Source organism: Cervus elaphus, chromosome 17, assembly GCF_910594005.1.
Source record: "Cervus elaphus chromosome 17, mCerEla1.1, whole genome shotgun sequence".
Lineage (NCBI taxonomy): Eukaryota > Metazoa > Chordata > Mammalia > Artiodactyla > Cervidae > Cervus > Cervus elaphus.
In genome coordinates, this window is record NC_057831.1 from 46,564,032 (window position 1) to 46,591,750 (window position 27,719).

The 27,719-nt window shown below is 45.7% G+C and overlaps 1 pseudogene; it reads left to right on the forward strand.

The window, feature by feature from the left end:
- Positions 1 to 12,881: 12,881 nt before the first annotated feature.
- Positions 12,882 to 27,719, forward strand: part of LOC122673363 — a 46,400-nt pseudogene continuing 31,562 nt past the window's right edge.

Sequence of the window (27,719 nt, forward strand, 5' to 3'; positions counted from 1 at the left end):
GGCCTATTAAAAAATACTTTTATGAAAATCACTAGAGTTAAACAGATTAGCTGGGAACACTCAACGTTTGTTATAAAGAAAGGAAGTCTGAGTCCGAAAGTGAGTCACTCAGTCGTGACCAACTCTTTGTGACACCATGGACTATATAGTCCATGGAATTCTCTAGGCCAGAATACTGGAAGGGGTATTTCCCTTCTCCAGGGCATATTCCCAACCCAGGAATCAAACCGAGGTTTCCTGCATTGCAGGCGGATTCTTTACCAACTGAGCTGTCAGGGAAGCCCATAAATACACAATGGAATATTACTCAGCCATTAAAAAGAATTCATTTGAATCAGTTCTAATGAGATGGATGAAACTGGAGCCCATTATACAGAGTGAAGTAAGCCAGAAAGATAAAGACCAATACAGTATGCTGCTGCTAAGTCACTTCAGTCGTGTCTGACTCTGTGTGATCCCATAGACGGCAGCCCACCAGGCTCTGCTGTCCCTGGGATTCTCCAGGCAAGAACACTGGAGTGGGTTGCCATTTCCTTCTCCAATGTGTGAAAGTGAAAAGTGAAAGTGAAGTCGCTCAGTCGTGTCTGACTCTTAGTGACCCCATGGACCACAGCCTACCAGGCTCCTCCATCCATGGGATTTTCCAGGCAAGAATACTGGAGTGGGGTGCCATTGCCTTCTCCGACCAATACAGTATACTAACGCATATATATGGAATTTAGAAAGATGGTAATGATAACCCTATATGCAAAACAGAAAAAAAGACACAGATGTACAGAACAGACTTTGGGACTCTGTGGGAGAAGGTGAGGGTGGGATGTTCAGAGAGAACAGCATTGAAACAAGTATACTATCAAGGGTGAAACAGACCACCAGCCCAGGTTGGATGCATGAGACAAGTGCTCAGGGCTGGTGCACTGGGAAGACCCAGAGGGATGGGATGGGGAGGGAGGTGGGAGGGGGGTTCAGGATGGGGGACACATGTAAATCCATGGCTGATTCATGTCAATGTATGGCAAAAACCACTACAACATTGTAAAGTAATTAGCTTCCAACTAATAAAAATAAATGGAAAAGAAAAAGGAAAAAAAGAAAGGAACTTGGAGTCAAATAGAACCATGTTTGAAGCTAAGTTCTGCCTCTTCTGTTTCCTATATGAGTGACCACGGGCCAATCATTTAAATCCTTGTTTTCTTCCCTGCCCTATTCTCCTTCCACCTTTGCTCGTTACCTGTCCACAGGTAGCTGCTAGCAGTGCCATCACAGAGCCCAGGATCTGGCTAGTTCCTACAGACAGTTCTTGGAGACCCCATGTTGAGGGCTATTCCTGAAGTTTGAGGATGGACTCTGCAAAGAGAAAGCTATGAGATTCTGCTGCTGCCATGTATTTTCTCAGGGGGCATCAAATTGACCCTAAAAGACCCCTCCCCAAACACAGCATTGATCTTTGATTTTAATAATGCAAACTGTAGCAAAGAGAAATCCTTCTACGAGGTGATCCACAACGTGGAGAAGTTGCCAGCGATGTGGGGAAAGCCAGCAGCAAACGACAACCCCTGGACGCCTGGAACTTGGGGGCCAAGTTCGCTTATTGCTGCCACTGGCTGGAGCACAGCGGAGGTTGAAGATGAATCTTTTCCTCTCTTCCCTCCAGGTGGCGCTAGTAGTGAAGAACCCGCCTGCCAATGCAGGAGACTTAAGAGACGCGGGTTCAGTCCCTGGGTGGGGAAGATTCCCTGGAGGAGGGCATGGCAACCCACTCCAGTATTCTTGCCAGGAAAATCCCATGGACAGAGAGGAACCTGGAGGGCTACAGTCCACAGCGTTGCAAAGAGTTGGACAAGACTTAGCACACATGCATGTGTGCCCTACCCCAAGTTTCCATTACATTAAGAAAAGGGCTTTAAGCACTGGCTCCATTTAAAGTTTTATTAGATACACTTGATTGTGCCTGTGATATGAAGCCTGGGGCAAAGCACTGAATTAAATGTCAAAGAAACAAATACACAGAAAACTTCAGTGAATTGCTGAGATATGTGCACCCACATCTGTGGGCTCTATGCTAAGAAACAGACACCCAAATCTGTGGGGGAAGCACAGAGCAGCCCATATCCTTTAGAAAATTCTGAGCCAGAGTCCTGTCGTTTCCAAGGTCAGCATTTTAGGAATTCTGCATTTTCAAAACTTGCAGCCCAGGTGATGGAGGGCATGAAATTCACATCTCTTGTTCTACCATCTCCTGCTGCTTTTGAGCTCAGTAAGAATTTCAGAATGCCGTTCTTTTTTATGCCTCCAGTTAATTCTGCACCACAACCCGAGGCAGTACCGACATGTAAAGGATGATCCCACAGATTGTAGCCACCATGCTGTTTCCCATGTCTGACAAGCCAAGGGCAGGGAGAAACTGTGGGAGGCGGGGAGGGAGGGAGCGGGAAGAAAAGGAAGGTGAGACTCCAGAGCGGCCAGGGGGAGGTTATGGGAAACAAGACTTTTTTTTTTTTGTAATCTGTGTGCATGATGGAAATATGTTGTTTTTGTTTGTCTTGTATGTATCACTTTGGGGAATAACTCTTCTGCTACTGTATGGTTTTGAAAGTTTTGGGGGAAAAAATATCAAGCAAGATAACTTAATATTGTTTCCCCAGATTTGCACTCCACCCTTCTCTGCCTCCCTGCAGAGAGACTGAGCTGCAAGACCTTCATCCCCAGGGTTCTGGTTAGTTCATGCATTGAGAAGCGCTGAGAGGGGATAGGAGCTGGGAGAGAGAGCCCCCTCCCTCCTGGGTTCATTTCTCGATAAAGCTCTGGTCTCTGCTTCTTCAGGTGTCTTCGACTTACTCTGGTAACACAGCCTGGTTGTGCCTCCCTTGACGTCCTTTCTGTCTGGGGAAGTGAAGCTCCTGACTGCCCCCAGGGTAGGACGCCATCCTTTGTCAATTTCCCCACCCCTGTCCGCATCTTTATAAACTGCCCCTTTGTTTAACTCTCCTCGAGCTTCCCAGGTGCGGAGCTATTGATAAAGAACCCGCTTGCCAGTGTAGAAGAAATAATGCAGTTTCGATCCCTGGGTCGGGAAGATCCCCTGGAGGAAGGCATAGCAACCCACTCCAGTATTCTTGCCTGGAGAATGCCATGGACAGAAGAGGCTGACGGGCTACAGTCCATGGGGCATCAAAGAATTGGACACTACTGAAGTGACTGAGCGTGCATGTCCCATCGTCCCACTGAGTGTGCTGTTTCTTACTGTCGTCCTGACAGATACACTGCATGTCTCATTTCCCCTCAGCATCCCTCTAAAATGAAAACCAAACACCACGGACAGGCAGATGACCGAGACTAGCTCCTTCATTTCTTTAGAGATCGCTGTTGAAGATTTCTTACGAGCCAGGCTGTTCTGGGGGTTAGGAACACCAGGATGAAGGACAGACCCTCCCTCTATCCTCATGGCTTTTCTATCCTAATGGGAGAGACTAAACAGAGACAGACCTGAGGTCATCTCATAAAGAAAAGGAAAGAATGACATTAGAGCCTAGCTGGAAGGGTGTCGGTGGGTGGGTAGCATCAGATGGGGTGGCCAGGGAAAGCTGAGAGGTGCCCTGAACAACAAGAAAAATGGAGAAAAGTGCAAATTACATGGAAAGGACAGCAAAGTGCCAGCGTTTAGGAGCAGAAATGAGCTTGGTCTGGTTCAAGATGAGAAAGAGGTCAGTGCAGCTGAAGTTCAGGAAGCCAGGACATGGGGGTAGGTGCTGAGACCTTGGAGGTGCTGGCCCTGATTATGTGACCGAGAAAATCAGCGGTTAGATCTTATTCCAAGTGGGACAGGGGCCATTTTAAGATTTAAAGATAGAAATGATGTAATCTTTTTTACATTTGTGACAAGTCCCTCTGGTTGACATCTCAGGAGGGATGCTTGGCTGCACAACCTCCATCCCGTCTGTGTCTGTCATGGGATGTCACCCTTCACAGCTGGCTGCCCTGGCTTGGGGAATGGTGTCCTGTGCACCGCGTGATCAGCTAGGAAGCTGACTGTCCTCCTTGACTGCTCCATCTCATTTATCCTCATCCATTCAGTTGCCACATCCATCCTTTCTGCCTCTTTTGTAATTCCCCTCCTGACTTTCATCTCCTTACTCAGATTGGGAGCCTCAGCTTTCTCACCCTGTATTTCTGCAATCAGCATCTCTGCTTTCAGCCTCCTGCCTCCCCCGTCCATCTCCCACTTCTCTGATAGGGTTACTTTTTGTCAAACATACTCCCCAGATTCTTGTTTTTCCTTGACACCTCACTGAGTCCCTGGCCAGCCAACACTTAGCCTCTGCCCATCTTTCCAGAGTGCTTGCCCGTGATGCTAACAAGTGCTCTGTGATCTTGTGTTTCCTCAGAGGATATGCTCCTTCCTTCACTCTGCACCTTACCACTGATGTTCCCTCTCCCTGGGATGCTGTTTCTCTGCTTGTCCCAGTCGTACCTGGTTTTTGCAATTCCTCTTGGGTAAAGCCAGCTGTGAAACCCCAGCCATGAGGTGGAGTCGGCCCCGTCCTCCTCATTTCTGTGAGCAGCGCTGTTTTGGCTCTTGTCACACTGTTTGGCAGTTCACTGTTTGCTTGTTCATCTTCTCCATTTCCCTGGTGGCTCAGATGGTAAAGAATCTGCCTGCAATGCAGGAGACCCAGATTCAATCCCTGGGGTGGGGGGAGATCCTCTGGAATGGCAACCCACTTCAGTAATCTTGCCTGGAGACTCCCATGGACAGAGGAGCCTGGCAGGCTACAGTCCATGGGGTTGCAAAGAGTTGGACACAACTGAGCGACTAACACTTTCACTTTCTTCTCCATTAGCCTGTGGAGGGGGAGCATGGGGGAGTTTTCAAACACTAGCAACCAGCAGTGCAGAGGTACCAGCCCTTCGGAATGGAAGCCTTGGAAGGGGTCCTGGGGACCGAGGATTCTGCAGAAGCCCCAGAGCAGGAGCGGCAGGAACACTTGTCTGGGACCTTGCATAACAGTTATTTTCCAAATGTTCACTAGCTGCTGTTACGATATTGACTTTCCAGCAGTTTAGCAGCTGTTCAATAAATCTTTGTTGCATGATCGAATGATGAATAGCACTCTGCCTTCCCATGAAGCATCCTCCAGTCCTTGCCCAGCAGCTCTTTCCCTATTAGAATGGAAGGCTTCCTGAGAGGCTTCCCTAGGACTCTCACACCACCTTGCCTGGGGGCGAGGAGCTACTGTTTATTGAGCATTTGCTATATACACAGGGCACAGTGCTAAACACATGTTTCCTTTAAACACCATAGACTTCAGTGAGAAAATAACGACAACATCGAGTACTTCTATGTGCCAGACCCAGTTCCAAACATAGTTTAACTCATCTATTCCTTATATTAACTCTAAGAGGTGTGTGTGTGTGCTCTGTCGCTTCAATCATATTCAGCTCTTTGCAACCCTATGGACTGTAGCCCGCCAGGCTCCTCTGTCCATGGGGATTCTCCAGACAAGAACTAGAGTGGGTTGCTATGCCCCCCTCCAGGGGATGACCCAGGAACCAAACCAGCATCTCTTATGTCTCCAGAATTGGCAGGTGGATTGTGCCACCTGGGAAGCCCTAACTCTTAAGAGGTGGATATTACTGTCTCCACTGGCAGATATTGAGATAGGGGCCCAGAGAGGTTAAGCAGCTTGTTTAAGGTCACACAGCTGGCTGGCGGTAGCTCTTGTCTGATTCTCAAGCTCCTGCCTTAACCACTGAGCTATTCTCCGTCTACCTGACCTTGGTGATTGATGGATGGGGTAAAATGTGGAAGTTCCCTTGGGGTTCAAGATTCCTGGGTTTCCTTTTTTTTTTTTCACTTTTTTTTTTTTATTAGTTGGAGGCTAATTACTTCACAACATTTCAGTGGGTTTTGTTATACATTGATATGAATCAGCCATAGATTTACACGTATTCCCCATCCCGATCCCCCCTCCCACCTCCCTCTCCACCTGATTCCTCTGGGTCTTCCTGGGTTTCCTTTTAACCTCAGTTACACACTTTGCACTTGCCTGAGAGGCGCTGGCACAGTGAAGGTTCTTCACAGGTGTGTGCTGGGTGATGGAATGAATGAAGGGAGGGGCAGAGGTGGCAGATGCTTGGTTTCCTATCAGCTGTGGGGCTTCTGCTCCGTCTATACTCTTTCCTGAGAATTCTTGTTCTTCACTTTGGATTTCTGCTCAGCAGGGAACATTTGAGGGTGTTGAACTCTCATGGCCATGTCTGTCAGGCAAATTTCTGAGCTATTATACAACTCTAAATGTATATCTGAGATGGTCCCCTGTGTTTTTCGTAGAGTGACTCATCTCATCCTCAAGACCACTCTGTGATAGAAGGGCTCAACTCATCCCCACTTTACAGATGATGAAATGGAAGCAGAGAGGGGAGTTCCTGCCCCAGACCTCTCCTCTTGTGGGGGCCGGTGTTGGGACTGGAGCCCAGGCAGGCTGGCCCCAGAGTTCACTCTCAGCAGACACTGCAGGGCAAAGGGGAGCCTCTGACCACAGCCCTTGCTGCTGCCGGGGCAGCCCCTATGGGCCTGGCTGCTGCCTCTCCTGTGGGACAGAGTGATTTGGAGCTTGGAGAGACTGAAAACTCAAGACGGTATTTGCTTTTGTCTTCCACATCCTCCTTTTATAAAAGTTACTTGAAATCTTTTAAAGACAGTGCCAGTGACATTAAAAACATGAGCAATACCAGGGAGTGTGACCTTGGGCCCAGCTACTTAACATCTCTGTGCCCCAATTTTCCTGTTGATCAAATGGGGGTAATAACAATACATGTTTCACAGAGTTGTAGGGATGAAATGAGTTAATACGTGCTGAAGGCTTACAATGGTGCTGTGTACACAGCAAATATTCAATAACTCTCTTTTTGTCATCTCTTCTCTTTCTTCCATTTTCCTTCTTCATTTCCTCAGGGAGATCTTTCTTAAACCCTAGATAAGGTCAGGTGTCCCTGAGGAGCTTTTCAATAGTGCTGGCCTTCCTATTTTGTAAAATCTTTTTGCAATTGTGTTTGCATATTTAAATATATATACATATCTATTTATATATTTAAATATATATATACGTATTTAAGGCTTTATTATAGATCATCAGCTCTGCAAGTGCAAAGTCTGGGTCTCCTATTCATCACTGCACCCTAATACCTGGGCTTCCCTGGTGGCTCAGTTGTAAAGAATCCACCTCCAATGCAGGAGCCATAGGAGATGCAGGTTTGGTCCCTGAGTCAGGCAGATCCCCTGGAGGAGGGCATGGCACCCATTCCAGTATCCTTGCCTGGAGAATCCCATGGACTGAGGAGTCTGGAGGACTGTGGTCCATAGGGTCCCAAAGAGTCAGACACAGCTGAAGCGACTCAGCACGCCAGCATGAACGTTAATGCACACCATTGTCCTCGGCACAGAGTGGACAGGCGGTAAGCATTTCTAGAACGGGTACGTGAGAGCGGTTCCACCACCACCCAGGCCTGGCTGCTGGCCTCCAGTAACCTCTCAGTCTCCTTTTCACTGCAGCCCAGCACTGTCGCTCCCATAGCCCCCGCCAGCCTCTCTGGAAGGAATCTGGAGAAGTCGTGTGTACCATGAGCTGGACTCAGGGCACCTCCCCAAACATCTCTCTCCTGAAACTTCTGCCCACTTCCATCAGGCCCATTCTCTTCCAGCCTTCTTTTTTCTCCTTTTCTTTTGGCTGTGCCAAGTGGCACTTGGGGTCTTCGTCCCCAGCCAGGGATTGAACTCGTGCCCCTTGCATTGGAAGTATAGAATCTTAACCATTGGACCACCAGGGAAGTCCCTTCCATGGGACTTCTTGGTCTTATCTTGTTCCGTGTGCCTTCTCTCTGTTCTTTTTCCTAGTTTCATCTATTACTTCCTCACTTTTAACTTATTCTTTCAACATAGCATTTTGGGGCACATCTTCAGGTGAGCTCCTGAATGTTTTCTTGTCAGAAGGGCTGAACAGAAAATGCCTTTCTACATTCACTGGCAATGTGAGGATGAATCTTTTCCTTTGGTTCTTATCAGACTTACCCTGCAGACCCCTCTGTCCATCCTCAAGGTTCTTCAGGCTGGAGTTGAGCAGGAAGTGCATTTAACAAAATCTTCATTTGAGGCCCCAGAACCCCAAGAAGCAATGTGCAAGGCTTGGCTGCTCTGTGAAGACAACTTCAGAACAAATGGATTGAAAACTTGGCAAGTCCCTGGTTCCTGAATCTCTCCTTTCCCAACATGTCTTTGATTCAGAGCAGTTCCACATTCACAAGTGTGATAAGAAACACTATTTGAAAACATCTCATTTCACTTTTCGGTACATGTGCTTTGAACCCCCCCTAACTTTCCGACATTTTCTTTATGTAACAAAGTTTAATTTTTTCCCTCCTTCACAAAGATGGATGGGCACAAGCTCTCTGCTGACAGCATGGTAGATGGATTTATGCCCGTAATGAGAGGTAAGAACAGAAGGGACTTTCTTTGGCTTGTGAAGAAATCAATGCCCCCTGAGAACCAGCCGAGACCTCTGCTATCCCAGCACGGAGTCTGTGGCCAGGGGCACCTTGGATGAGGCTGGAGGAGAAACCAGGTGCGTCTTCCTGTCTGGACTTGGCTCCCTGGCCACAGTCAGGATGGAGTCAGGGAAGCTGTGAGCTCCTTCCTGGGCCTCAATCCCGGGCTGACTCCTGTGAGGATGCCAGAATTTGGGAAAAGAAGAAAAACAAAATAAAAAGAAGGCAATATAGGCTTCACAGGACATTCAGGTTTAATCCTGAACCTCAAGGTGTCCCAGCTTTGGGCTCCGTGTGCTCCATCCAGCAGACATGATCCATCCCAAAGCACCTCTCTGTACTGTTTATCTCTGTTGATTCAAACACTGTTTCGGTGCAGCTTTAAAAAAGCAGAAGGGCAGATGGAAGACACCAGGGTGTTTTCTTCAGAGTCTCAGACAGGCTTGCAAAAGCAGAGGACAAGCCCAGTCCAGCTCTCCATTTCCTCTCCTCTTACTCATTTTTTTTTTTCCTGTCCACATTTAAGAACAACAACAACAAAAAAAAAAAGCATTCTTGTGACTGAGTATTGGAACGGCTGGTACAGGTTAAGTTTTAGAGAAGTGTGGGCATGCTTGGTATCGCAGACAATCTGAAACAATTTTCAGAATGCCAGGCCCCTTCTGCAGTTTTACTTTCTTTCAAATGAAAATAGCTTTATTGTTTTCACTGATTGGAGAGGTAAGCAATCTGGGTGGTTTGCTGGCTTAGAATTCAGACTGAGGTCAAGTTTCTTTTTATATTTAGGTAAAATGGCTTGGCACCAGCTTGCTATTGCAGAAATGCATCGACTTTCCTGGGGTCTATTTGTTTCTCTCCTGTGTCAAGGCCAAGAATCCAGAAACTGACTTGGTCCAAGTTGTCAGTCCTGGTTACAGCTGCCTGGCGTGGGGAGGTATGGGTAGCCTCTAGTCGAATCTGTGGATTGTGGCCCCCAGACCAAGGCGGGAACCAGAGCACTCTCCTCAGTCACTGCGGTGATGTCAGCCAGTAGGTCTCCTAAGGGTGTCTCTTTCCTCAGGGAGTTCTTGAGATTCTATGAAAGTAACTTGCCCACTATTAGAATGACCACTAAAACTACAGCTTCTTTATTTCTCACTTGTCTGATTCTTACCACTGACCCCTTCCATCAAAACATGAGCCTGCCTATGTGCATACCACACACATAGACACACATACAAACACACGCAGACACATAGACACAGATACACACAAGACATCTGCACCTCCCGTTACCCCCACAGAGCTCCGCTTCCAAATCCTGGGCTCCACCTCCTGCTATTTAAAGTGTGGTCAAGGGCCCAGTAGACCCCAAACTTGTTAGAAATGCAGAGTCCTAGGCTATATCCCAGGCCAACTGACTTGGAATCTATCTGAACGTGATCTCTATTCTTTCATATGTGCTGCTCTCCTCCTGCTGGGAAACCTTGCCTTTTCCAGCCATCAAAGGCTCTTTGGATGCTGCTTGCCTTGCATCTGGGCCAATACCCAGGGTCTGTTATGTTCTGGTCTGCCCAATAGCCTCCATCCTGCTTGTGGTTCCCCCTCTGAAGGTCTTCTGGACCCTGGAGGGTGAATCTTGTGTCTGTGTTTCAGACTCTCTTTGGTCTCTGATGCAGCGCAGGTGAAGAAAATGGTTTGTCTTTAGGAGACTGCTCTGGAGCTTGAACTCACTCGGAGCCATCTCTAGATGCTTCCTGGATGCACTGAATTTAAGGGAGGGAATCCAGGCATCTAGATTGAACCCGTCTGGTGTCCTGCATCCTTGGGCTTTGGCCCAATGGTCTTCTCTAGCATGGTGTCTGTATGTGCAATAGCCTAGCAGTCACCCTCCAGAAGTCACGAGACGGTAGCCCTGAAACCTCTCACGAGAGAGTGACTTACCTGTCCCCCAGAGCCTGATTCTCTCTTTGTTTTCGGGCCATATACTTGGAACTAAAGCCTCCTATCACTGCAGGTGAATGAATTCCCCAGGTTCCTTGCTTTGATGAGGACGTGTTCCGCTGCTTTTGATAGAAATCCAGTGATACTGGCATAACCAGATCAAGGTTTATATTCCTTTGCTAACAGTATGTTCAAAGGGGGGCTATCCAGGGATGCTCTGGGGGCTCAGCGATGCCACCAGAAACCAGGCCCCTTCCAGCCCCATGTACCACCATCCTTAACATGTGGGTCCATCCCCAGGCACCCCAGGCATGGGGTGTGTACCACAGGCAAAACTGGGCAAAGATCTGGTATCAGCTGAGTCTGTTACTGTTTGTTTCAGAAAAGCAATGGCTTTCTGGGAAGCCATACCCTGTGCATCTCATGAACCCAAATTGGGTCATGGGGATGTGTGAATAAGGGTGAGGTGAGCCTGGGGTGGGATAGATATTGAGCAGAGTCTTCACAGCTGTAATTCGGGATGTATTGCCAGGTGGTGTTCTGAGTTGATCCGATGTGGGAGTGATTGGGGAGTACAAAGGCAGAATTCAGAGGCTGCTCTGAAAGTCTGGGCAAAAGTGAGGAAGATGTCCTTGTGGATGGGTGAAGGCCACACAGGTCAGCTATAGAAAGGACCCCCATCTTCATGGCGACATCCCCAAGCCCCCAGCTGCCCTCATGTGGACCCTGTGATTGCCTCCGGGTACATCTCTGCTTCTGTTTGTGCCTTCTACACAGCAGCCGTAATGATCTTTAGAAAATACATACATCCAAATGAGGAGAAGTGACTCTCTGTGAGGAAATTAACTGACAACACGGGCTCAGTCAGGCTCTCCTGTCCCACTCTCTCACGGCCTCATACCTCATGGTCTGCAAACGACGATATTGCTGAGCTTGGAAGCACTGGGCCTGCGTGCCCACTTGGCCATGGGCCACTTTTGTCTGTCTTAGTGTATCAGTAGTCTTCGAAGACTCGCTGCTGCTGCTGCCCAGAGAGAATAAACATGTCTGCAGTCCCCGCAGCTCCTCGAGTCTCTTCTGCCTTCCTTGGTCATGCCTGATCTACCCTGGGATCAGGGAACAATTTGAATGGCAAGACAACTGGCTCAGTCGGCAGGATATCCAGCAGGTAGGGGAGCCTGAGGCTCCAATGGAAGGAGGAAGCCAGGGCTGCCACAGGGCGTGTGATACCCGGCGGCCACTGTCCTCTCGGCCTGGGTCCCAGTGGAAGACTGGGAGTCGGTGAATGGGTCACCGGATAATATTGAAAAGACATTATAGGCAGCGAGCTCTCGCTTGCCGGCCAAAGCAGCCCGTACATACTGCGGCTAACACCGTGAGGTGGGTTCTGTTGACTGCCTTGAAGGCGAACACAGAGAATGCGCTCCCTGATGCTGCGTGAGTGTACAAAGAGTACTGAAAAAGCCTTACAAGCGGCGAGCTCTCGCTTGCGAGATAAAGCAGCATGCGCTGCAGCCAACACCATGGGGTGGATTTTGTTGAACATGGAGAATGCTCTCCGTGATGCTACGTGAGTGTGCAAACTGGAGAGATGGGCAGAGGATTTAGAGCAACAGGTGCAGTTGCTAGAACAAGAGCTGCATGGCCTTGGGGACTACGGTGTCTCGGACTGAGATTACAGAATGCCAGGCCACTCCTGCAGGGTGCACCTAATCAAACACTCAGCCTGATGAAATGGATTGCTGCTGCCATCCGCATCATGTGGATGAAAGCGGGAGAGTTCCTGGATTCTGTGAGTAAATGGCACACTTATGCTGAGTAAACCCAAGTGGTGAGAGAACTGGGCATGAGACAGGGAATGTTTAATCTAAATGCCCGGGGCCCAGATGATGAATGTTTTACTGGCTGTATTCAAGATGCCATTTTAACCAGTGCTCTGCCCACTTCTTTTGGATCCTTGCCTGCTGTGCTGACACCCTATTTGGGGCACCCCATCTTAGCTTGAGAAACACAAAGGGGCTGTGTCAGGCTAAAGGGGTTAGGGCTGTGAAAACCCCAAAGGGCAGCCAAGCTGGCAAATGCCCTGCCTGGCTGACACAGGCGCAAATGTGGGCTGATAACGGTAGCCGCAGGACTTGACAGAAATAAAATTGACAAGCAACCTAATGCTGTCCTCCTAGAGCTGTGGAAGCAATTGAGACCAGAGCAGCAGTTTAGTAAATGTGGAAAGCACCCACAGCATGAGGAACAGGCGGTTCAGATAGGGGGCTTTATGCCAACTGGAGATGTCTCTGCTGATGCCGTTTCATTCTGAATAGGGCTCAAACCAAGGTGCCTGCCTAGGGAGCCCAAGTGGGGACTGGAGGCCCCATGTGGAATTTGTAATTCACTGGTCACCGACCAGTGTACAAAGAGTAATGGCCCTGGTTGACACGGGTGCTGAATGCAGCCTGCTACATGGCAAACCAGAACAGTTTCCTGGCCACAGTGCACATGTTGATGGCTACAGTGGCCAAAACATTGAAGTAAAAGTTGTGTCCTTGACATTGGAAATTGGGCGACTTTTTGTGCAAGTGTACATGGTGTATGTGTCCCCAGTTCCAGAATATATTTTGGAGATAGAAGTCTTGCAAGGTCTTGTGCTGTGGACCTCTGTCGGGGAATTCTGTCTCCAAGTACATGTTGTGAAGGCAGTCATGAGGGGATATGCCAAGCATCCCCCACAGGTGTTGCCGACACCCTGGAGGGCAGTGACCATGAGACAATATTGTCTACTAGGTGGCTACAAAGAAATAGATGCCACCATTGCCAAGCTAACAAAAGTGGACATTGTATGTTCTACACAGAGCCCATTTAATTCCCCTGTGTGGCCTGTCCGGAAGCCTGATGGCTCTTGGCGGATGACTGTGGACTACAGGAACTGAATAAAATGGTGCCACCAGTGCATGCAGCTATGCCATTGATCCATGGCTTGATGGGCCAGTTAACTACAGCGCTGGGCACTCATCACTATGTGGTGGACTTACTAATGCTTGCTTCTCCATAGTTATAGCTGCTGAGAGTCAAGATCAGTTTGCATTCACTTGGGAAGGGTATCAGTGTACGTTCCAAGTCCTGCTCCAAGGATATTTGCATAGCCCAACAATATATCATGGTTGCAAGAAATTTGGAAGAATGGAACTGCCCTGCATCAATGAAACTGTTTCATCATACTGATGATATGCTACTAATCTCTGATTCTTTTGCAGATATAAAACAGTGTACTATAAAGGCTGTATCCTATGATGTAGACAGTGTACTGTAAAGGTTGTATCCTCAGATTTTAAAAAAATGTAATCATGTGGGTAGAACAAGTCCCTCCTAATGAGGTGACGCCTTTGCTACACCAGCACCTAGCATCAAGCAGGGACAAAAACCAAGTAGGCGATTGCCAGAGGGTGGGATCTTCCTATTTCTCAGAGAGAAATAGCAGATGCCTGCCATGATTGTTCCACACATGCCCAGGAAGCTCTTCATCCTTGCAGGCTGGCAGCCACTGACGGACAGGTGGTGAGGGGGAGAGTTCCTTTGACTCGGTGGCAAGTGGACTTTGTAGGGCCTTTGCCACTATCAGAGAATGCCAGCTTCACTTTAACAACTGTAGATATGGCTACAGGTTTGCTGTTTGGCCATGCAAGGCTGCTGACCAAAGCTGTACACTTAAGGTGCTTGACTGACTGATAGCCATGTATGACCATCCTCTGATTACAGAGAGTGACTAGGGTACTCATTTCACCAGAAAGGAAGTGCGGGACTCGGCACAGAGGCTGGGAATTCAATGGGTATTTCATGTCCCATATCACCCACCAGGCATCAGGCATGATTGAGCGATACAATGGTTTGTTAAAACAAGGCTTGTGGCTGTCTATTGATTCCCTCTCTCCTTAAAGGGGTGGACCTGATGCCTATGGGGGCTTTTACGGGTCCTCAATGAAAAACCATGCAGGGGTGGAGTAGCCTTGGTGGACGCTCTTCTGCATCGTGCTGCTGCAGATGGCAATAGCAGATATCCTCCTAAAACCTGGCTATGGAACCCAAGGTAATATCTTGTTGCCAGCCCCAACGGAGATTGCACAAGGACAGATGGTGGACTGGACTTGGCCATGGAAGATAAAGGCCCGCCCCATGCTTTGGGTAGTTCTCCTAGCCCCATGGGGGCAGAGGCTGCAACATGACTTTCAGGTTGTACCCTGGGTGACAAGCCCCTGGCCCCCTCGTGTGCATGTCACCTGGCCAGGACCACAGGTAGCGGCCTCAGGGTTGAAAGCTGCATTTGTACTCTCCCTGCGGCCTGTCATGGATTTCCCTGTTATGCTCCACGTGGAGCCACAGGAAGTAAGAAATCCATGACGTGCGACGCCTGATTGGAGACACAGTGCAGGAGAGGTGGGCCAGCCTGTCCAGTACCTGGCGTTGGGTTTTGCTCTGTAGTAGCTGTGTAGCCTGCACTCTAGTGGCTTGTTGTTTTAGCCCTTACTGTTGTGGAATGTGGGTGCAAGCAGCAATGTGCCCCAGGAAAAAGCCACAGGGGGCTGGGTCTGTGTAAGCAGTGGGACAGAAGACCCTGAGGGGTGGACTGTGGAGAAATTAACAGACAGCACGGGCTCAGTCAGGATCTCCTGTCCCACTCTCTCACGGCCTCATACCTTATGTTCTGTAAACAATATTGCTGACCTTGGTAGCACTGGGCTTGCGTGCCCACTTGGCCTTGGGCCACTTTTGTCTGTCTTAGCAGTCTTTGAAGACTCGCTGCTGCTGCCTGGAGAGAATAATCATGTCTGCAGTCCACGTACCTCCTCAAGTCTTCTTCCAGCTTCCCTGATTGCGCCTTATCTACCCTGGGATCAATGAACAGTGTGAGTGGCAAGACACTTGAGTCCCGTCCCATTTCACGTGCAAACCCTAAATCCTTACCATAGCTGAGGAGACCCTAGCACATCTGGTGCCTGAGGAACTTCTCACCTTGCCCCCTACCAGGCCCCCCTTCCTTCTGCCCCAGCCACACAAGCTCCCTCTGCTTTTCACATACACTTGATCTGGCCCCAGGGCATTTGAATTCTTCTCCCCACCTCTGCCTCCTGCACTTCGTTCCCCCACATTGCTGCCCCACTGGCTCCTTCTCATCTTACAAATGCCACCTCTTCTGAGAGGTCTTCCTTTTTTTTTTTTTTTCCACTTATTTTTATTAGTTGGAGGCTAATTACTTTACAATATTGTAGTGGTTTTTGCCATACCCTGATATGAATCAGCCATGAATTTACACGTGTTCCCCATTCCGATCCTCCCTCCCCATCCCATCCCTCTGGGTCATCCCAGTGCACTAGCCCCAAGCACTTGTCTCATGCATCCAGCCTGGACTGGCGATCTGTTTCACACTTGATGGTATCCATGTTTCGATGCTGTTCCTGAGAGGTCTTCCTTGACTACCTGTCTAAAGCCATCAGACACACCATCACCACTTCTTTTCTGTGGACGCTTCTACTGTTTACAGCACATGTGCTTCCTGGGAGTGGAAATCTCCATCTCATGCACCCGTGTCCCTGGTGCTCAGAACGGCGTGGGGCACACATAGGAGTGCTGAGCTGCTGTGCTGTACTTAGTCGCTCAATTGTGTCTGACTCTGTGACCCCATGGACTGTAGCCCACCAGGCTTCTCTGTCCATGGGATTCTCCAGCCAAGAATACTGGAGTGGGTTGCCATGCCCTCCAGGGGATCTTCCCAACCCAGGGACCGAACCCAGGTCTCCCACATTGCAGGCAGATTCTTTACCACCTGAGCCACCAGGGAAGCCCAAGAATACCGGAGTGGGTAGCCTATCCCTTCTCCAGGGGATCTTCCGGACCAGGAATCAAACCAGGGTCTCCTGCATTGCAGGTGGGTTCTCTACCAGCTGAGCTACCAGGGAATCCCTAGCAGCACCGTACCTAGTTGTTAGCTGCAGATGATGAGATGAATTAAGGACTCATTCAAACTGCGGAGGAGGAGCCGGTGTGCTTCCTCAATGTGAGACAGGAGACTGAAAGCGGGCGGGGTCAGTGCCTGAAATGCATCCAGTGGGCTTGGCCCCTGGGTGAGAAGCCCAGGGTTTCGTAAGCAGGCATCCACCTCAGATGGGAAAATGGGAGCCTAGAGCAGGGTCTGGAGAACAGGTGAGGTGGTCAGAGACTGGAGCCAACTCTGGGCAGGCAGGTGCCTTCCAGGAGTCTGGTGCCATCTGGCTCAGCTACTTTCTGGGCAGAACGGTCCCATTTGCCCAGTTACAAGTTGTCTTTAAAGCCCTACCTCATGTATCACCAGTTCCTTACTTAGTGGCTGATTGATTTTGAGGGACAGGGGGAATCAAGGATGCCACTCAAGCACTTAGCAAGGTGACAGTGATGTGGGTGATTCTGTTGACTAAAGGGGATCATGAGAAGAAGTCATTGGTTTAAGACATATGAGGATGAGTTGCTCAGGGTATTATGGATGCTTCTCCAGGCCTCCTGTTCCTGGGAATGTGGGTGTAATGAGGGGTGTTCGCCTAGTCACGCTGTGATCCCGCTTTCCTTTCCCCTCTTGTGGCCTGGCTGAACCACATCTTCCTTTTCATGCTGTTTCAGCAGCACCCCCACCTCCCCATCTGGCTCCTTCTGCCTAGTGATGCTTCCCCTGGCCCCTTCTGGCTTCTTCTGGGATAGATCTGTGGGCTGTCTGTTTCTTGATTACACGGAAGCAAAATCAGGAATGATTTTTTTCCTCCAGTCATGAATTCTGATGCAATTGAATTGCTTCTGTAGCAAAAAATAAAGAGCACTGACGTTTAAATGGAAAGCAACCCTCTGCCCACTGCTGAAGGTTTAGTGTGGTGTTTACAGGAAGCCTTGCTGGCAGGACTTCACCAGGCTTTCCAGACTATGTGTAATTACCATCCTCAGGTGCTGGAAAGCTGGAGGAGGGCACAAACCATTGGTGCTTATATAACAGAAGGAGAAACTGAGGCTGTGTTTATTCTTGTAAAGAATCAGCGAAGCAAAGCAAGGCCTGACCCCTTGCCTTGACTTATTGCTCAGAAAGGAGGGTGGCCATTCTCAAGGAAGTGCCCAGCACATCATTGGGGGGCTGTGGGCCAGGTCTGAGGTTTGTCCAGCCCCTTACCTTCATCAAGAACTTCAGGCCAATCAAACACATAGAAAAGAGCCAAAGCCTTAACTGTGGAGCCTAACTGGGTCAACTTTTAATAAGAAGCATCTGATCACAGCTTTTGTGGGTGATGTGCTGGCGTAGAAAGACAGTTTAAATCGAGCAAAGATGAGGCATAAACCCTGGAGAGTTCATAGGGGTAGGAAGCTGGTGGCTCAGAACCAAGATTATCTGGTACCTAGGTAATTCTAAGCACTTGGAGCAGCAGAATAAAATGTTCCTTTTTTCCTGGCTGAGTTCTGCCCGCATCTGCCCTTGGCTATGATGCACTCCATCTCCATTTCCATCTGGCAACTCACTCATTCTTCAAGTTAGCATGTGCTTCGTCTTCCTGAGATGGTCCCTGGGTCCTGGTTGGAGGGAAATGCACATTTCCATCCCAGGTTTGTGTACTTATTGTGCGCTCTGCTTGGAAGTTTTTGCAGAGGTATCTGTCTGGCATGTTCCCTCCCTTCTTCCAGGTCTCAGTTCCAATTGGACCATCTCAGAGATGCATTCTCTGATCACTGCCTATACTAACACCTGCACTGATCTCTCTCCTTGATGCATTTTTCTTTAGAGACATTAATATTACTTGATTCTCTCTCTCACACATACATACACATCCCTACCTACCTACTTACCTGTTATCTATCTCATTGTCTATGCAAATTTTGGTCTGTAACCTCCATGAAAGTATAAGCTTCATGGGTAGAATATAAACTTAATGGTCTTGATCACAATTGCTCTCCAGTTGTGCTAGCCTAATGCCTGGCATAGTTTGTTCAACATGAAAATATTTGTCAGTGAAAAAACGAATGGAAGCCTGAACTCTGTGCAGTCACAGCAACCTCTTTTTACTTTTATTGTAGCACTTTCGTATACTTTCTATCTTCCCCTTGAGACTATAAATTTTTTTTTTCATCTTTTTTTTTGGAGCAGGAAATCCTGTAATTTCTTTTCTAGAACTGCTTGCCCTTTGCTCAGAATCTGGCACAATGCGATGCTCAGAAGTATGATGGGTTGGTAACTGACTGACTTTCTGATGTCCTGCTGAGATACAAGGATGGACCAAGGTTATGGCTGTGGGGTCAGAGAAAGGCCAAGTCAGTAGCAGTTAGTGATAACTTGTATAGGACTGGAAGGAGCAGAGGGGGGTTGTGCTTAACTCTGACAATTTCAGCAAGAGGGGCCATGTGGGTGTGATATTAACTGAGGTATCAAACCCAGGAGAAGGTGCAGGTTGTCAATGGGAGATGGGGGATAACTCATCTTAAGTCATCTGCATTATCTGACCTCCAATAAGCAGTCATCTTATCATGTTCTTTTTATCCCCACACTGAAATAAAAATAAGATTTCTCCTTCTTTTCTCAGGAGGATGTCATTGAAAAATTTTAATACATAAATAATTTTGTCAAACCAGTGTTAATGCTTATGATGGGCTGAACTTTATGACGAGACAATGGATAGGAAAGTTGCTGACATGCTTTGCCCCCTTTGTTTCTGAGTGTCTTTTCTCTTTATCTCACTTTATTAAATGCCACAAAAAGTGAGTGGTCACTTGGACAAGTTACAGGGTAAAAGTAACTGCCCTTTGTTGTTCTTGTTGTTCATTCAGTCATGTCCCACTCTTTGAGACCTCATGGACTGCAGCTCGCCAGGCTTCCCTGTCCTTTAGCATCATCTCCTGGAGCTTGCTCAGACTCATGTCCACTGAGTCAATGGTGCCATCCAACCATCTCATCCTCTGTCGTCCCCTTCTCCTCCTGTCCTCAATCTTCCCAGCATCAGGGTTTTTTTCCAATGAGTTGGCTCCTCACATCAGGAGGCCAAAGTATTAGAGGATCAGCTTCAGCATCAGTCCTTCCAGTGAATATTCAGGGTTGATTTCCTTTAGGATGGACCGGTTTCATCTCCTGGCTGTCTAAGGGACTCTCAAGAGTCTTCTCCAGCACCATAATTTGAAAGCACCAATTCTTTGGTACTCAGCCTTCTTTCTGGTCCAACTCTCACATCCGTACATGACTCCTGGAAAAACCATAACTTTGACTCGATGGACCTTTGTCACAAAGTGATGTCTCTGCTTTTTAATCCACTGTCTAGGTTGGTCATAGCTTTTCGTCCAAGAAGCAAGCGTCTTTTAATTTCATGGCTGTAGTCACCATCTGCAGTGATTTTGGAGCCCCCCACAAACAGTCTGTCACTGTTTCCATTGTCTCCCCATCTATTTGCCATGAAGTGATGGGACCATATGGGAAGAATTATGGGCCATTTCAATGTTTTTTTTTTTTGGCTAGGGGGAAGTAGAGGGAGAAAATGGAGAAAGCTTTAGAGTAGGGTCTCTAAACTCTGGGGTCTAATGCCTGATGATATGAGGTGGAGCTGGTATAATAATATTAGAAATAAAGTGCACAATAAATGTAATGTACTTGAATCATCCCAAAACCATACTCCCCACCTCTCATCTGTGGAAAATTGTCTTCCACAAAACCGGTCTCTGATGCCAAAAATGTTGGGGACCATTGCTTTAGAGGATAGCAAAGTCATTTGATTTATGTCTATACCTTTCATTTGTTCATCTTTTATACATATCTTTTATGATCTTCCAGTTTTGCTTGTACTGTTTTCTGCCAAACTTTGAAAAATAGCATATCTTTGTAATTTCAATTTTTCTCCAAACGAGAACATCAAAACTGAATACCTTTCAAAATGTTGTAAAGTTTTTATCTTATTAGTTTACATGCCAATTTTCTAAATATATAGAACATAGAAGAAATGGCTCCATGGAAAGATTTGGGCTTTTAATCTGAAGATTAGTTTCCATATAGTTTACAAAAATAAGTACGAGGCATTATTCCACTGAGGGAGAGTGATACAGATCATAAAATTTCTATTTCCATTCCTAGGTTAATCATAACATATTAGAAACATAGACTTTAACTCCCCAGTTTTACCATTCTTATGTAGTACAAATTGTTTCCCAGATTGTCTAGTTTTGACTTGAAATATTATGTTCATAAAACTCCGAGGAGCACAATTTCTTTGTAATGCCTTCCTCTCATCACTGCTGCTGTGTATAATTTATATAGCATCTCTGACAGTCTTTGTGCTTTGTGTAGCTGAGATTCCAGTGTTAGGTCTTTACTCTGAAGAATTTAGAATTCAGAATCTAAAGTTCCATGCACTGTGAACAATAAAGCCAGAAATGGTGGTGGGTGGAGGTTTCAAGGTCTCTCTAAATCTGCTCTAACAAGGTTCTCACATCATCATTGAAATGGGTTCTTTTTGTACTCAGTAGCCAGGATTAAAAGTGAGACCTTGGGTAATCCCAGTTCTTTTTCCTATGAAACAATGAGAACTTGTCAGGCTCTATATTCTTCATTTTCATGAAAACTTATCAGAGTGGCAGGTTGTTTAATTCATAACAATGAATGTCTACCCCTGGGTACCATATGTACTATTTTATCTACCATGTAAATTTCTTGGGGGAATAGCCTATGTGTTTTGTATTTTAAAAATACTTTCACTATGTTAGAACCATGTCTAAGTCTTATTATTTCAATATTGAGTAAAAGAATCCCTAGCAAAATATTTAAACAAACATAAAAAAGGGAATTCATTGACTTAAGTACCTAAAAAGCTAAGGGGTTGTCTCCTTTGTGCGTGGCTGGTTCCAGGCTCAAGTGATGTCACAAATGATTGTCAGGTCCTGGGGTCTCTCCATCCTTCCATTCTACTTCCCATTTTGTTTTTATGGTTGTCAGCTCAGCCTTCTCCTCTTGGTGGCAACCTGGCTCCAACTAATCCAGGCCAGAAGATGAGAGGATAAGAGAGCTTTTCTCCATATTTCTCTGTCTCTGTCTCTCTCTGTGGCAACAGTCATTAGTTTTAATTGCTTATCCATCCCTGACCCATCATGGTAGCTGAGGATGTAATGTTCTCATTAGCCAGGCCAGGTATGGCATTATTACTGATATAATCTAAGCATCATCAGATGAGAGTGAAAGAAGGAGTATTTCACTGAACAAAATTGGGCTATTATTTCTGTATATGAGTGAGGGATGCTGGCTAGTCTATCAAAAGAGATAGTTGGCAATCATTTACTGACAGATGAATCTGAATCATTTAAATTTGGACTGTCATTTGGATTTCTCAAACCCTCATCAGAAACTGTTAAGAGGACAAAGCAACATATTTATTTTCATTAAGTCAATATTCCTAAGAATGACTGCTAATGCAGGACTGTTCAAAAACTTTTGTATTAACAGCCTTGTTTTCAAGTCTAAATTAATCTTAAGAATGTTACTCACTGATGCGTGCAGTTAATCAATTATCTAGACCAGTGTCACCCGTTTAGCCAAACTTTGAGGGACAGAAACTGGTTTCCTTTGCTTTATGCAATTGTATTGGGAACTTGGATCATGGTGGTGTTGAACAATGCTATTGAATGAGGGTAGTTATGTAGAGGTCTCTAGAGTCTTCATTTTCAAATAGGTAACAGAACACTGCAAGGCTGGTGACAGGACTTGACACTTCTTCTAATATGTTCCATCACTTTGGGATGGTTTTTGTAAGTTAAATGAGATCTCCTTTGCTCTTCCTTTAGGCCAATTCCCTTGCAAGCCAAGACATTTATTTCTGACCTTAAGGCGTCATTACAGGGAACTGACAGTGCCTTCTGGGGAAGACCTAGCTTATCTCCTTTGTGTAGCAGTCTCTGAGGTCCCAGTTCCCCATTTACCAGTTAAATTCCAAATCCAGGTTAACTGTGCCTATTAATTTGTAGACAAAAATAACAGTTAAGTAGCAAGAAGGAAGTTTGCCCTTAAGGGAATACCCAAATGCTATACTGGATTCTCACCAGGACCACCTGCATCAATTTAAAAAGAGTTTTTACCAGCACAGGAAGAATTTTCTGCAAACGTTTGTATTTGTGGAGCTTGTTTACCTCAGCTGGAAATTGCAGCAGATCGCAATTTGAAGAATGTTTACTTTTTTTCTTCTAAATCACACTCAGTGGTAATTATTGGGATCCGGATTTTGTTGTTCTTGTCTGAAAGTGGTGGGAAGTAAACTTGGATTGGGTTCAGACTCTGGAGACCTGATGAAATAGGAAAGGTGTGATTCCAAATGATTTCTGGAAGGAGAGAACAGATCTGAAAGAGTTCCTGTAGTTTGGGCCCCTCAAAATAAAGTCTTTGGGAGGGATATCTTAAGAATGACCCTTAGGTATTATATGAGTCAGAACATCAAAGATTCTTTTATGCTTAATTGACTCAGTTTAGTAAGTTGCAAGTCATAATGGTCAATGGAGACTTCTTAAAGAATTTGTAGTAAAAATTTGGCATAAAAATTTCGTTGGTCTTGGTCCTGCAATTGACAAGAATTTCAGCATCCCGGCATACCTTCTTTCTTGATCCCAGGGAATCCAAGCTGTATGGTATCTGGTGGGGTGGTGGTGGGTGGAATGGCTTGCACGTATGTACCAGGGTACCAGAAGCGGTAGGATGTCAGAAATTAAAGTCTCAGAGTATCAGATTTGGGATGAATCTTGAGGATCTCCTTCAGTATTTTTGTACTATGAAATTAAAAATATTAAAAAAAGATATTTTCTTTGCACATAGTGCTAAAATAGTGGATGGCATGTGGTCAGAGAAAGCCACCGTAAGCAGCATAAGAGAAATTTTCTGCAGTTTAAGAACTAACCTTCAATCTTGTAAACATAGTAGTTTCCTTTTCTGAATCTACTAAAAGAAAATTGTTTTTTTTTTGTTTTGTTTTTTACCCATGTGTATTTACATTTTAGGGCTTCCCAGGCAGCACTAGTAGTAAAAACCTGCCAGCCAATGCTAGAGACATAAGAGATGTGGGTTTGATGCCTGGCTTGGGGAGATTCCCCTGTTGAAGGCATGGTAACCCACTCCAATATTCTTGCCTGGAAAATCCCAAGGACAGAGGTGCCTGGTGGGCTACAGTCCATGGGGTTGCAAAGAGCTGGACACAATTTAGTGACTCAGCAACAACATTCACATTTAAAGAGTATGGCAGTAAAAGTAATGTACGCAAAATATTTCATGTAGTCAGCTACATTTTCCATTGGTCTTGCAGGAAGGCAAGGCCGAGGGATCAGTTTTTGTTGGTGGGCTCTGTATTTTCCTCTTCTGGTTTAAGACATAGACTGTTGGTCCTTTAATGGACCGGAACCTGAGGTCCAGAGTCCACGATGAGAAAGTGAAAGAAGAAAAGAGGCTAATATTCCCTGGGTTACGCAGCCGGCTTTCACGTTCCAGGGAATCAGCCAGAAATAGAGAGATAAAGAGAAAGAGAGGAAGAGAAAGAAAGAAAGACACGGGGACCCAAGGTCTGATGGAGCAAAGGTGTTTTAATCAACATGGCGTGTGCATATATACTGTCTTACAAGGTAGTTATTCTCAGCAAAGATAAAGATTAAAATTCCAGACTTACAAAACATAAGACGATCCCTATCAAAGCGAGAGTTGCAAACAATCACCTTTTACCTTATGGTTCATGAAAAGGAAGAGGGTACTTATCACCGTAATGAGAAATGCCTGGATTCCTCAGCCCCGGGAAAGGAAGGCAGGCCTCTCCTCTTAATTCCCGAATATTCAGGAATTAATAAGGGCCAGAGGGTTCCTGACAGATCCAAAACAGCACACAGGAAGCCTCTTGTTAAATGCTTCCTGACGATAGACGAGTAGGTGTGAAATTCCTGTGCCTTCTCTTTTGCTGTTATCACTCCGCAGGCCTTGTGTTCTACCAAGCCGTACAGTTCAACTGGGTGGATTTTCAACTTCTGAGTTAATAAGTAAGAGTGCTATCCCCACCCCACCTCCCCCGACCCCTAGCCCTGTGAACTTGTAGCAAGTTAAGGCACTTAGATTTTGGGTTTATCACTGCAGCAGAATTCCACCTAATATATTAACTGTATGAGATCATTGTATAGAAATCAAGTGCTGATTCGTTAAAAAAAACCTTTTGTTTTGTATCGGGGTATAGCCAATTAACAATGTAATGATAGTTCCAGGCAAACAGTGAAGGGACTCAGCCATACGTATACATGTATCCCTTCTCCCCTTAAATCCCTCCCATCCAGGCTGCCACATAACACTGAGCCCAGTTCTATGTGCGGTACAAGGGGTCTTCGTTGGTTATCCATTTTAAATACAGCAGTGCGTACATGTCCATCCCAAACTCCCTAACTGTCCTTGCCCCCAGCAACCAGAAGTTCTTTCTCCAAGTCTGTGAGCCTCTTTATGTTTTGGAAGTTCATTTGTATCATTTCTTTTTAGATTCCACATGCAAGGGATGTCAGGATGCTTCTCCTCCGTCTGACTTTCTTCACTCAGTGTGACATTCTCTAGGTCCATTCATGTTGCAGCAAATGGCATTATTTCTTTCTTTTTAACGGCTGAGTAATACCGTATTGTGTGTACCACATCTTCTTCATCCATTCCTCAGTCAGTGGATGTTTAGGTTACTTCCACGTCTTGGCTATTGCAGAGTGCTGCAATGAGCACTGGGGTGCGTGTATCCTTTCAGACCATGTTTTTCTCCAGATGTGTGTGTGTGCTAAGCGACTTCAGTCATGTCTGACTCTTTCTGACCCTATGAACTGTAGCCTGCCAGGCTCCTCTGTCCATGGGATTCTCCAGGCAAGAATACTGGAGTGGTAGTCATGCCCTCTTCCAGGGGACCTTCCCGACCCAGGGACTGAACCTGGGTCTCCTGTATTCCAGGTGGATTCTTTACCGTCTGAGTCACCAGGGAAGCTTTTCTCCAGATACATATATATACAGATATATATATAATGTCTGCAGATTTTAAAGTTAGGAATGATAAATGTCAGTGTTAAAGGGCTGCACATCTGAGACCTTAGGTCAGTGTTTCTTTCCTTAAGGAAGATCAGGTGTTCATTTCCTAGGGCTGCTGCAACAAATTAGCACAAAACTGAAGGCTTAAAACGACAGAAATTTCTTCTCTTACAGTTCTGGAGACCAGAAGTCCAAAAGCAAAGTCTTGGCTGGACCCCATTGCCCCTGAAGGCTCTGTGGGGGATCTTCACTTGTTTATTTCAGCTTCTGGTGACTTCTGGTATTTCTTGGTTCATGGCAACATAGCTTCAAATCTTTGTCCCATCTTTATATAGCCTTCTTTTTTTTGTGTGTGTTTCAGTGTCTCAAATTTCTCTCTCTTTTTCATTATAAATCCAATGACATTAGTCACTAGAATCTAGGATTCTAGACATTAAATCCAATGACTCTAAATCCAAGATGATTCTATCTCAAGACTTCTAATTGAATTACATCTGCAAAAATTCCTATTTCCAAATAAGGTCACACTTACTGTTAAGTGTTGCTGTTAGGACTTGGAAATACCTTTTTTTAAAAAAAAATTATTGGAGTATAGTTGATTTACAATGTTGTGTTAATTTAAGGTATACATCAGAATGAATCAGTTATATATATACTTATATTCCCTCTTTTTTAGATTCTTTTCCCATAGACGCCATTACAGAGTTTTGAGTAGAGTTCTCTGTGCTTTTTGGTAGGTCCTTATTAGATACTCTAGTTATTGTTTATTTTATATATAGTAGTGTGTATATGTCAGTAACTTTTTATGAGATAAAACTCAATACACTAGAGACTACATGGGAAATCAAATGACAGTCAAAATGTTGTTTGTTCAACATGGACTCTGAATAAAGGGAATTAGTTGCATGAGTTATTCTGTTTCTTTAGGTTGACTTTGCTTATCTCTTCTCTGATCCCTTTTTTATTAGTCTTTAAGTTATAATTCCAATCTTATTTTCCTTATTTCTAATTTCTTGATAATTTCTCACCAGAACCTCATATACTAAATATATCAAGAATTTGCCTCAATAGTGAGGGAAACTTCTTCAACCTTGTAGCTGCTTCCTTCATCACTCTGTTCCTAGTCTATCCTCCACCATGTAGTTTAATAGGCATTTATTTTTACATACTAAAAACCTTGAGATTCTTAATAAGGTATTGATACATGCTACATGCACTGAAAAACGTATTTTTTTATTCACTTTTCATAGTTTCTGTTTCTACCTGAAGGTGTTTAACAATATGTGAGATAACTTTTGCCTTTTTTTTTTTTTTTACAGTCTTTCTGATGTAGTTGTGTCTGGCATTAAAATATACCAAGACTACAGTTTTTTCCTACTTCATATTACTTCATAGAGACAGAGTTAGGAACAAAAGCCTATGTGACTGAAATTTGAAATTGAAGATGAGGGCCCTAGGAGTGGTGAGTGCAGAACTAGGAAAAGAGCAGGAATTTGCACTTGGAAAAAATTGCAGGGTCAGGATAGCAAAAGTCACTTGAAGTCACCTTCTAGGAGTTGAGGAGGGAGTCAGCAAAGGCCCTTATTAGTTTTGCCAGTCCACACAGGATGAGATGGTTGGATGGCATCACCAACTCAGTGAACAGGAATTTGAACAAACTCCAGGAGATAGTGAAGGATAGGGTAGCCTGGCGTGCCACAGTCCATGGGGTTGCAAAGAGTCAGACACGACTTAGTGACTTAACAACAGCAACAGGACTGGGGGCAATTACTGGAGGGTGAGCAATTTTGAAGATTGTTTTTTCTTAGTTATGATTTGCTGGTATGCTTAGGATCATAGATCCGTGCTTTGGAGACCCAACTATTTTAACACCATTAGCATTTTTGTAATAATTTCTTTTTTCTCTGTTAGATTTTAATAAAGCTCTTGATGAAAATGTCAGGCCGTCTCAGGAATGACGTGTGCATACATTTTCAGGTCACCATTTAAAAGAGAGGGCCACGGGGGGCTCTTCTATGGGAGGTGAGTCAGAGTGAGAAAACTGGAAGGAAAATAAATGCAGTTTTGGCTATTGAGAATGTTTGTTTCTGTAATTCCAACTTGCACCTGCTTTTGCTTTCAGGCATTATCACACCAAACATATATGGGGGAAGATTAGATTCTATGTGATAGAAGTGTTCTTTTGAGAGAGGAAGGAAAAGTAACAGAAACACTTGAGTCCCTC